Source organism: Eptatretus burgeri, chromosome 13, assembly GCF_056783735.1.
Source record: "Eptatretus burgeri isolate ZD-2024b chromosome 13, Ebu_testis_v1, whole genome shotgun sequence".
Taxonomy (NCBI): domain Eukaryota; kingdom Metazoa; phylum Chordata; class Myxini; order Myxiniformes; family Myxinidae; genus Eptatretus; species Eptatretus burgeri.
Window position 1 is genome coordinate 2,835,913 of NC_140973.1, and position 12,878 is coordinate 2,848,790.

Genomic DNA, 12,878 nt, shown 5'->3' on the forward strand with positions numbered 1-12,878 from the left:
TCGTAATCAATGTCAATTTCGAGTCGAAGCATTATCATCTGTGGCCTAACGTCACCAGATACGTGTCAAAAAAAGTGGTGTTGTGGTTCGAGTACGGTGGGTCCACTCAGAGTCTGGGAGGGCGGCGGGTCGAACCAGAGTTGAGTCATACCAAAGACTTTAAAGATGGTACGTGCTGCTTCCTTGCTTGATGCTCAGAATTTGAAAAAGATAGAGCATGGACGAACAACCATAGGTTGGGAAGCATTGCGTCGACTTTATGGGCCTAATGACCTCCTCCTGCGTTGAAGTTCCTTGTAAGGTAACTCATGTGTCTCCTCTCCACGAGTTTAATGGGATGCTGGGATGCAGGGATGCTGGGATGTGAGGATGCGAGGATGCAAGGATGCTAGACCTTTCTATAAATACTTGCATTACTCGACTTTGTCTGCTTTTTATTATCAGTCATACAATGACGTCATTTTTACCCCAATAACACGGATCAAAAAGCGGGTGACTATGTTCTGGAGGAGGAGTGTAGTCCCGTGTATGGCCGGGTGAGGTCGCAGTTGGCATGGCCAAGTGAGGCCCGCTTTGATGGAATAAAATGGCGCTTGATCCTCTCCGTGTATCATCATTGTGCTAAAGACGCCACGGTCAGGTTCAGCATTCATCTTGCTGCTGTCGCACACAAGTACATCGTCAGCAAATGGCATCAGAAAATGCACTGCTCTGTCTGCAAGTTCTGGGTCCTCTCCAGTTGTTTGAATCCAAAATTCAAATTGGGAATGTCTTTTAAATATTTGAAACCGTTGGTTCAATTAAAGACGGGACCACATCGTCGATGTACAACGAGTTTATTGATAAACTCCGAGAGAAGAGGAGAAATAGGTGGACAGGTTGCCCACAAAACAATGTGGAAGTACGTAAGTGAATCTCATCAAGTTCCATCCATTCATCAGTTTACTTCAAATGAGTAATCTGAATTCATCAAATCAATTCAAATGTACTAAGCATCAAACATTCCGGCTACTCACCAGGACGATGATTTCCAGCCATCCAAGTTCATACGTATAGCTGGTCTCTCCGGACATCCAGGACAAATGCTCGCATTGCGCGTTCCCGGAACTCCAAGATGGCGGCGCCAGAGAACAGTTCGACCGCATGGATGATGGACCTACAATGCACCACCGAGTTCAACATTTATAATGTGAATTACTTTGAACAATCTCAATGAACAGAGATTCATGAACTTGCAGTAAAAGTTTAAATTGGAACAATAACAACATTAATTCTTCCAAAAGTCAATTGACGAGTCATGACATTTTGGCGAGGACACTTGCAGATCGAGTTAATAAAAAAAAAACTTTAACAACACTCCAAATAAAGCAAACAACAAAAACAACAGCTCCTTCATATTAAGCCGTGCACAAAAGCTCTCATTCACTCTCTAAGCTCCCCCGTGACCGTTTCGTAAAGACCACGACAAGCTATCACGAAGGTTTTTGTTATTATTTCTGCTGATTACCATGAAAGGTCCATCATAAGGTCTTTGTAATGGTGTGCGAAACGCATGATGCTTCACAAATACATGTGTGGCAGTAGTGAGAGACACAGGCATGTGCACCTAATGTTGGGCATGCCAGGCAGGAGACACCGGTCGTAACTGTGGAGGCGGTGTCAGAGATCATCCGGAACAAACGATGGTGTACTTGATGGTGTTACCGACTCGCCAGGCAGTCGGAGCAGCCGGCCAGAGACCAATTCTGCCGCCGTGCAGTTGGAATCCTCCTTGAACGTGAAACGAAGTCCGAGGAGTATGATGGGAAGCTTGTCTGCCCAATTGGGACCGTCCGGTCATGCACGGCATGCATCCTTAAGCTGGCGGTGAAAACGTTTGACCTTCTAAAAAATACTGGAAGTGTTTCACAGTTAGATAGATGGCGAGCAGCTCTTTATCAAGGGTGCTGGAGCAAGTCTCGGCAGCCATAAGATTGCGAGAGAACAATGCTCCAATCAGCATCCACAAATTGCTCCAGGACTCCGCTCACCGCATGGTCCGAAGCATCCGTGGTGATTCCGGTGGGTGTATCAGGTCGTGGGAATGTCAGCAATGTCGCTGCAGTGAGGGCTTCTTTTGATTTTGTAAAAGCATACTTGCAGGCATCCGTCCACTCGAGCACCGAATTTCACTTGGACGACAGCTGGTTGTGCAGTGATTGCAGTATGTGGTCACAGTGTGGCATAAACCGCCGATCGAAGTTCAACAGTCCCAAGTGTTCCCGTCGGACTTTCTGTGTCATTGGTCGTGGAAACTCTTTGATGGTGTGGACTCGGTCTGGGAGAGGCTGCAAGCCATCGACCGACACGAGGTGGCCAAGGAAGTTGATGGCGGTCCGTCTGAGCTCACACTTATCAGGATTGACAATGAGGCCGTAGTCAAGAAGCCGTTGGAAAAGGGCATGGAGATGTTGGGAATGTTTTTCAGTGGAAGGGCTGGCAACGAGTATGTCGTCCAGGTTGACAAACACGAAGTCCAGGCCCCAGCAGACCTCATCCATGAAGTGCTGAAAAGTCTGTGTGGCATTGTACAATCCATATGGCATTGTCGTATGTTCAAAATGGCCGAAACGTGTGACTCTGGCCCTCTTCGGAATGTCAGACTTCGCTATGGGGATCTGCTGATCGGCTTTCACCAGATCGATCTTTGAAAATGCAAGGGCCACTGCCAGCGTCGAGGAGATTCATGGATGTGTGGGAGAGGGTACCGGTCAGGGATGGTGGTGTTGTTGAGTGGACGGTAATCACCGCATGGACAACACTCACCATTCTTCTTCGACACCATGTGCAATGGTGACGCGTAATTGCTGAACGAATGCCGGACAATCCCAAGTTGGAGAAGGGTGTTGAATTCGGCTTTGGCGGCCATGAGGCACGTCGGGCACAACCGACGAGCTTTGACAAACACCGCTGGTCCATGGGTCGCCATATGATGTTGTGCATGGTGAGAACGGCATGCCTGCCTGACCTGTGGTGCTGTGAGGGCTGGAAACACAGACCATAAGTCCGAAAATTCCCACCTGTTGTCGATGAAAGATAGCTGTGGAGCTCCTTGCACCATGATCTCGGTTTGGACAGAAGCCAATGTGGTCGAGTCAAGGAGGTGGTTGTTCTTTAGATTGACAAGGAGAGCAAACTCGTGGAGGAAATCAGCACCAATGATTCGTTGTTGCATTTGCGCAATGACGAACATAAGGGTAAAGTGCCTATGTAACCCAATGTCGACGGTAAGTTGTCCTCTCCCAAATGTGATGATCGGGGCTGCAATTAACTGTGACTATAGGTGGTCGTGGCAGACCATAACGACGGTCACCGGGTGTAGAAGGTACCATAGATATGCTTGCTCCGCAATCGACAAGGTATCGTTGTTTGCTGAATCACTCAGTCACATATGACAACTGCCCAGTGGTGTTGGTCATTGTCGCTGTCGTTACTACCATTTAAAGGCCAGGCGCATGGAGGGTAGCATTGGTGATTCGGCAGTGATAGCAGCACCAGTTCCAATTGTCACCATGTTGAGGGTTACTTCCTGTCCATTGGTGACTGTTGGCCAATCCCCCACCACCCACTTTGTGGGTCCGAAGTTCATTATGGACTATCGCGGCAATCTGGCTTTTCCATCCGAGGTTTGAACATGTACCTGCATCGGCGATGGCTGTCACGAGTGGTAGTGCGGGGGTATCGTTGGTGTCATCGTTTGTTGAAGGACAAAATTTTTTTGCTGTGCAGCCATTGCACGTGGACGATCAACTGGAGTTGCAGAGTCGACCAGCCGACGTAGCAATGTCGGCTTCCAGAACTGCAACGCCTGTTGCAGCAAGTTGTCAGTTCCAAGTCGGCGTGAGCTCATAACACACAACGTCCTCGGTGCGGTAATTTAAAGAGAAACACATGACGTATAAACTGAGGATTATCAGCGTATTCGTAGCCTCATATTTGTTGGATCTGGCGAAGCAAATGAGACGGCTTGGAGTCACCCAACTCGAGGTGGTGTATCACTTGTTCAAAACGTCGCGATTCACTGTCGGAGAGCCGGGATACGAGGCAGCTTTGAGGAAGTCGTGTTTATCAGTCGGCGGTTGCCAGATTACGTCACTTCGGTGCATGTGGATGAAACTGAAGAAGATGCTGACTTTCGGGATGCAAGCTCGGTTTTCCGGAGGAAGTAGTGAAGCAGGCTTGACGTAGGCCCTGATTGGCGCATGCCGTTGTTCGACACCTCACACTACTTTACTTATTGCTTTGTCATATCTGATGACTTATTAATGTGTCTTGTTTATATTTGTAGTGGCTGCTTCAATGGAGAGAATTAAAGCCTATAAACTGGAGACGGCTTCTTTCTTCAATTAGAGTGCATCTCACAACCCGTGGTGGCAAAGCCTGCAGACGTGGTCGAACATCGTTTGCCGCACTGTAATTCTACGGTTTCTGGAGGTTGCCTCCATTTGTGTAAACCACAACGCTGGATCCTGAGACCAAAATGGCGGCAGCTTGATGGCGGTGGCGCCAAAAGCGAAACCAGGTCGCCCACGGCAGGATCGTGGTTTGTCATCGTGATCGAAGAAATCACCTCGGGGTCACCACTTTGGCAATGACACTTACAGATCGAGTGTATAATAAGTTTATTAACACTCCAAATGTAGTAAACAAGAAAAACAACAACAGCGAGAGCGTCCTCCACATTAAACCGTGCACTGGCCTCCCGTCACTCACTCGAAGCTCCACTCCTTTAGGTCCCGCCTCCGTTAGAGGGACAACACACCGGTTACGTTTGACGAGCAAACGGATGACATCAGGTATCTGAAGGGATAGGATGACTACCCCGCCTCAGTTAGAGGGGACAACACACCGGTTACGTTTGACGAGCAAACGGATGCCATCCGGTATCTGGAGGGATAGGACAACTCCAACTTGCAGTAACATTCGGTTCATGGAATTCACCTCAGACGTTAAAACAAACCGAATAACCCTTCATTGATAATCTATTTCATCCATCATGCCCACAAGTATGACCAGGGGTGAAGTCCAGCTGGAGCGGCGATCCGACACCTAAATCCATCCAAGGCGAAGCTTAGCTCTCGGTTACAGTTTGAAAAAGTAAAACTCCCTCGTTCACTATCAGTTGAGTTCTTGCGCATTGTGTGCCTTCATCAGCTTCATGACCATTTATTTGGAGTCAAAGCTTGTCCCGAAGCTTGGATACGTCATTACGTTGGACTACAGGTTACAAGCACACACACTGATGAATCACCCTGCCTGTGAAACATCAGGATGACAGTTTACAGCTGGGTTGCGATTCTAACCCAAGCGAGACAGCTTCGAGGCGAGTGTGCGCACCTCTGGTCATCCTGCCAGTCCTTACGACATGGTACTAAATAAATAAATAAAATCTTTATCTAACACCAGTAAAAGTAAACACCTCTCCTCCTCTTGGAGCGAACGTCCAACCAAAACCACCACACTTTCGGTTTAAGATGACGAAGCACCATCCATGACAAGATGGGTGAGACACCGGAAAAGCAGGACCACGCATGCCAACTGAGCAAGCCTACGTCATCATCAACAGCGATGACGACACGAACATACAACGGCGTGACTCCGTCGCTGGTTTGAGTAGAGATGAACTGATGTGACTTTTTTTTTCCAATGGAATTCTGAATGGTGAGATCAAGCTGACATTTTTGCAGAGCTCCGGTACCTCAACATTTGACTTGCGTACATCACCGATTATGACGTCAATGTTTCATTGTAAGAAAGGTCCATCAGGCTCTCTCATGCCTTATTGGAGAAACCAGAGGGAAGCTCAATGATTTCAATCCCGACAGGATTACCTATCCGGTTGTTTAGTTCGGCTTCTACTGGAAAGTAATCCTGAAATTGTTTCTTGAGAGCAACAAGATGATCTTCGATGTCATTAAAAAAACGAAATTCTGTCAAGAGCCGGTTCCATTTTGCAGGGCCAAGTCCAGATATTTTCGATTGTTTTCGCAACCCTTGTGCAGACCATACCAACAGAGCTCGCGGACCACAGTTTGAGATCCTGTGCTCTAATCCACGTGGATGTGCGAAGCCAAAACCCTCAGGCAGCAAGTCACCTTATTATGTCCAAGGAAATCAATCAGATACTTCCACTGACACCAAATCAACTTTCTCTCCAAATTGCAAGCAACTTTCCACGTCACAATGCCTGTGGCTAAACACATAGTGGAATTGATGTAACTAGCTGGTATTCATTTATTCACTCAACTCGAATTTTACACAAAATACAGCCACGTTTAAGCACATTAATTAACAGGGACAAAATATTTCCCACTTCGACATCCGCTCCAAGGACAAAAGAGGGGATGTGACCATTCATCATTTCAAAACTCTCTCGTGTCCGTTATCTGTTTGCTGTTTCACCTGCCGAGGCCTTTGCTCCAAACACATGATCATTGCTTTGCTCTTTCATCAAATCAAACTCATCAATTAGAAGGGATTGTGATACTGCTCATGCATTCATGCTTTGGACACACCCGATGAGATGTTCTGTTCAAATCATGACCGTGTGATGTCGGGGTTCGTGAACAAACATATGAGGGCAAATGAAGATGGACACAGAGGGCCGAAGGAAAGATGAGAGGTTGAACAGGAGTGAGGATGGAGGCAGGACAGACAAATGTTTCGGGAGACGAGAGCTCTCCGAAGATTATAGCTCTTGAATAAGGGAAGGTGTTCAAGCTCAGCATTCCATGCAATGCCTTGCTCTTTGGACACGTCATATGTGTTCAGATAAACTCAGGATAAAATGCAAAAACTTTCGGGGCAACATCTACTGGATACCTGACGACTGCAAATAACATACTGTTGGGTACCCAGAAACGGAATGAGGTCAAATGCTTCACTTGCATCAACCAAAACCTCATGAATCACGTGATTTATATCAAAATTGTACTGGCCAATCAAGTGAAAAGGAAGCAAAAAGTCCATCTTTATTTGTACGTAATAAATGGATGGCCCTCATGAAGAAAAAGCCTGGTGTGAGTTTAGCGGCGAGGATGGCTGCCTCATTAATATTACACATCCCCGAAACATAAATATTATTAATCTACTCCAGCAAGGTACACGAGAGGACTTCAAACTACTGGTTTTCTTTTGTGTCAAACAAAAAAAATACTCAAATAATATCACGACTAAATACTAAATCACTACCTCTTTATCGGCCACAGGTATTCATACCTTTTGTAATCAAGATACTAAATACAAATCAACTACCTCTTTATCAGCCACAGGTATTCATACCTTTTGTAATCTCAATACTAAATACAAATCTACTACCTCTTTGTCAGCCACAGGTATTCATACCTTTTGTAATCTAGATACTAAATACAAATCTACTACCTCTTTATCAGCCACAGGTATTCATACCTTTTGTAATCTAGATACTAAATGCAAATAGACTACCTCTTTATCGGCCACAGGTATTCATACCTTTTGTAATCAAGATACTAAATACAAATCAACTACCTCTTTATCAGCCACAGGTATTCATACCTTTTGTAATCTCGACACTAAATACAAATCAACTACCTCTTTATCAGCCACAGGTATTCATACCTTTTGTAATCTAGATACTAAATACAAATCTACTACCTCTTTATCAGCCACAGGTATTCATACCTTTTGTAATCTCAATACTAAATACAAATCTACTACCTCTTTGTCAGCCACAGGTATTCATACCTTTTGTAATCTAGATACTAAATACAAATCTACTACCTCTTTATCAGCCACAGGTATTCATACCTTTTGTAATCTAGATACTAAATGCAAATAGACTACCTCTTTATCGGCCACAGGTATTCATACCTTTTGTAATCAAGATACTAAATACAAATCAACTACCTCTTTATCAGCTACAGGTATTCATACCTTTTGTAATCTCGATACTAAATACAAATCTACTACCTCTTTATCAGCCACAGGTATTCATACCTTTTGTAATCTCAATACTAAATACAAATCTACTACCTCTTTATCAGCCACAGGTATTCATACCTTTTGTAATCTCAATACTAAATACAAATCTACTACCTCTTTATCAGCCACAGGTATTCATACCTTTTGTAATCTCAATACTAAATACAAATCTACTACCTCTTTATCAGCCACAGGTATTCATACCTTTTGTAATTTAGATACTAAATGCAAATAGACTACCTCTTTATCGGCCACAGGTATTCATACCTTTTGTAATCTCAATACTAAATACAAATCTACTACCTCTTTATCAGCCACAGGTATTCATACCTTTTGTAATCTCAATACTAAATACAAATCTACTACCTCTTTATCAGCCACAGGTATTCATACCTTTTGTAATCTAGATACTAAATGCAAATAGACTACCTCTTTATCGGCCACAGGTATTCATACCTTTTGTAATTTAGATACTAGATAGTAAATCACTACCTCTTTATTGGCCACAGGTATCCACACCTTTTGTAATCAAGATACTAAATACAAATCTACTACCTCTTTATCAGCCACAGGTATTCATACCTTTTGTAATCTAGATACTAAATACAAATCTACTACCTCTTTATCAGCCACAGGTATTCATACCTTTTGTAATCTCAATACTAAATACAAATCTACTACCTCTTTATCAGCCACAGGTATTCATACCTTTTGTAATCTAGATACTAAATGCAAATAGACTACCTCTTTATCGGCCACAGGTATTCATACCTTTTGTAATTTAGATACTAGATAGTAAATCACTACCTCTTTATTGGCCACAGGTATCCACACCTTTTGTAATCAAGATACTAAATACAAATCTACTACCTCTTTATCAGCCACAGGTATTCATACCTTTTGTAATCTAGATACTAAATACAAATCTACTACCTCTTTATCGGCCACAGGTATTCATACCTTTTGTAATTTAGATACTAGATAGTAAATCACTACCTCTTTATTGGCCACAGGTATCCACACCTTTTGTAATCAAGATACTAAATACAAATCTACTACCTCTTTATCAGCCACAGGTATTCATACCTTTTGTAATCTAGATACTAAATACAAATCAACTACCTCTTTATCAGCCACAGGTATTCACACCTTTTATAATCTAGATACGAAATACAAATCTACTACCTCTTTATCGGTCACAGGTATTCATACGTTTTATTTGTGTTGGATCTGGAAAATAGTTGATCCAAGTCTTCCATAAACTGTATGACCAGGCCTAACGTTCGTGTGAAGATGATGTTGACAAGATTTAGTAATTTGTTCAGGGTGCCTGTGATAACTCGCCTCCACTTCAGAAAAGCCACAGTGAGGTCTTAAACGTCGACCAGTTAATGCTAGTCGATGAGACACCCAGCTTAATGCCCATCCAATAGGACAGCACACTATTAAGGTGGCGGCTAAAACCCAAAGAGGCTCATGGAGCGACCCCTCCCCATGGCAGAACAAAATAAAACATGATTTTTCTTGAAAATTAATAACTGCTCCAAGGAGGTTGGTTGTGGTTGTTTCGTGTGGAGGCACGGTTGTTCTAGAGATGTGTTTCCATGGCTACCCATATAACCAATTATCATTTTTTGACATGTGGATGGGAGCAGGTACACGTGCTTCTTGATAACTGTTGAAATTTTTATGAACAATTGATATTCATCACTGGAAACACAATGCCAGGTGGTATGTGCTCGTCCATGCGAGTGTATTTGTGCCAATTTAAATCACAATTTATTGTTTTTGCCCTCAAGATGTTTGGCTCAGTCCTGTCATGTTTACAATGAAATGCCTCACGATTCAGGATTCTCTTTGGTTTCGGCTTTCATGACATCACATTTTCTTTTATCAGCACGTTCAATCCTCACAGTCATTTTCAACATCATCGTTTTCATCTACTGTTTGGGCAGTCGTTAAAAAAACATGATTCGATGCAGGGAATACCTGCCGGCAGGCACAGGGGCGTTCCTGTGAAACGCTACAGTCCTCGTCTCTGCAGTACAGGTGGGTGATATCTCTCACCTGTATCGGGACACATTCCTGTTCACACATTTTGTGCTCTTGGGTTCCATCTTCTCCTTTAGTCCATCCAAGGCCTAAAGGATCCTTCAGTTCTGGAGGTGGTAAATGACTTTGGCTTTCAACCACATACAGATTCTAATTTCCTTGCCAGACCAGATTTGCTGGTTTTGTGCATTGACCCCTCATCGCTGAAGAGTGGCACTACAGCAAGCTGTTGTTCGAAGACGATGTTGAGGTCAATATCTCGTGCCCTAGATACAGACAACAAACGTCTAAACAACAATTACACAGCAAATGTACGACATCGGCCCATACCCCTGCGATGTACGACATGCAAATGGTTTGAGCATGTTCTTCTGGCCAGGCTCTCTCCACTGGGGAATCCAACCGTCCAAAGGAACAAGCTGGCTTCAGACCTAGTAGGAGCTTTGTTGATCAATCACTTGCATTTACCACCCACATTGAGGCTGGCCACCAACATGCACTCAAGACAGGAATTTCACTAATTTACCTTTCATCTGCGTACGATATGATATGGTGACATGGTCTTCTGCTGAAAGCTGCCAGACTTTTCCAGTCCCAAGCCACAATGCACGTCCTTTCTTCTATGTTTAGCAATCAAAGATAGAGGGTTTCACTTGGAGAGCAAACAAGCTCCAGAAGGACTCTGAATGATGGTCTTCCCCAAGGGTCTGTATTCGCTCCAATCCTCTTTGACATAGAGGAGAGTGAGATGCCTTGTACCACCTCCAGAAAGTTTCCCTACACAGATGATCTTGCCCTTGATACCCAAGCAATCAACTTTGAAGATCTCAGAAGTACCCTGTCCAGGACTTACAGGTAATGGAGCAATACTTAATGTACTGGTGCCTCCACCCAAACCCAACTAAGACTACAGTTACCACTTTCCATCTCAGCAACCTTCTGATAAAACTACCAAAATCACAAATCACTGCTCACCTACACTCTTTCATTCCTCTTTTTTTTCCCACCTTTTGAATAAACTCCCTCACTCTCTTCAATCCCAATTTCCCTCCAGGCCTTCAAAACAGCTTTTCACCACCACCTCTTATCTTCCCCCATCCAAATCCTCGATCTTTTCTACCCCCGTTAATCCACCCCCAACCCATCTCCTTCAAATTCCCTGCTTTCCTTCCTGAAAGTCCCTGTAATGTCCATCTTGTGCACCCCATGTTCCCCACCCCATCCCTCTCCCTTCCACAGAACTCCTAATGTCTCTGTTCCCCACTGTTTTGTCTTTCCCTCTCCTGCCCCTCTTATCTCATGCCCCCCTTGCTGTGTGTTGTGTGTTTGCTCTCATATGAGCCTTGACAATGTACACAAAAAAACCCCCGACTGTCGAACAGTGAACTCCAGGTTTCCCTTTGTGGTAAACCAGTGAAGACCGAGTCACCCTTGGTTGCAGCTTCACGATACACAAGCACCTAAAACGGGTTTCAGAAAAGATCAATACCAGGGTAAACATCATCGGTAAACGAGTGGGAACCTGCTGTGGATCAAGTGCATGCATTCTTCGCACTGCGAGCCTTGCTCTTGTATACCCTGCAGTAGAATACTGTTCTGCTGTTTGGACAGAGTACAACAACACAAAACACTTGGACACTGTCTGAAAATACTGATGTGGATAATCAGCAGTACTATAAAAAATAAACACCCATACAGTGGCTTCCAGTCCTGTATAACATGACAACCCCAGATGTGCACCAGAAGGCAAGAATGCTGCAAGAGTTTGATCACATCAAAGCCAAATCAGAACTTCCAATCCACTAAGACCTGCAGAATCTGCCAAATATGTGACACAAGTCACGGAAACATTTCTGGGGCTCTGCAAATGTTTTGAGTGATGTGGGGTTTAACACAAAGGACAAATAACAACATTGCTATCAAAGACCTAGTGAGTTATCTGACAGATGAGCCTCCAGGTTTCAACCTCCAACGAAAACAGTGTCCTGCGCTAAACAGGATCCATACTCTCCATGCAAAGGACATCACACCACCTCCACAAATGCATTTCAAAGACAGCCCAGCATGTGACTGTGGTCACTGCGGTTGGACTTCTGGTTCTGGGTTTGGAGCGACGGCAGGGTCTTTCAGGGCTCTCTGCTGTCGATCTCAAAGTTAAGCTTCCGGTCGTTATCTGTCCCGTTTTAACTGTTTATTTTCTCACCTACATGTTACTGTGTGTTCCTAATAAGTTCTTGTTTCAAAAATCGTGCTATTTTGTGAGTTTTCGTCAACCTTGTCATACTGGGTTGCTTGAGGCCTACCCATCCTACCCCTCGAGGTGCACAGTCGTTTTTATTTGTATTCTCTCCCTATTACCTTCAATTACGATTTTCCCAACACCCCCCATCCCTCTCAACAAAACACACTGTTTCTTGTCTTAAATCCCCCCCCCAAAAAAAATACCTTTCTGCTTGCACACTCACGAGTCTCGATCTTTATTGTTCTTTATTAGGGCTTCAAGCATGGCTGAAGCTCTATTGAAATCGTTAGTATTATTATTAAAGGCGTTTTTATGTTCTACTGACCGATTTTGTGGTGGATCTGCAGGGAAAACTGTTCGATGAAATTGAACGAAACTTAACAACATAATTACTCACCACCTGAAGTTTATACCATGAAACATTTGATGACGTAGGTCACGTGGTATGGCAGCCATATTGGATTTTATCCAAAACCTAAAAACATCTTCTTCTCCAGAAGGGATAATCTGACAGCCTCAATCTTTTGCACACATTTGCTAAGTTCCATGCTAATGTTAATTTGTTAATTTGGTTGAAATCGGTGCA

At 43.9% G+C, this 12,878-nt stretch overlaps 1 long non-coding RNA gene across 1 annotated transcript; it reads right to left on the minus strand.

Moving 5' to 3' along the window:
• Window positions 1–378: 378 nt before the first annotated feature.
• LOC147013682 (uncharacterized) lies at window positions 379–12,543 on the minus strand. The gene is made up of 3 exons (XR_015050466.1): window positions 12,496–12,543; window positions 1,017–1,156; window positions 379–657 (listed from the first exon to the last, which is right to left on the minus strand). It is a non-coding gene; the product is annotated as an uncharacterized LOC147013682 (long non-coding RNA).
• Between the last annotated feature and the right edge of the window lie 335 nt (window positions 12,544–12,878).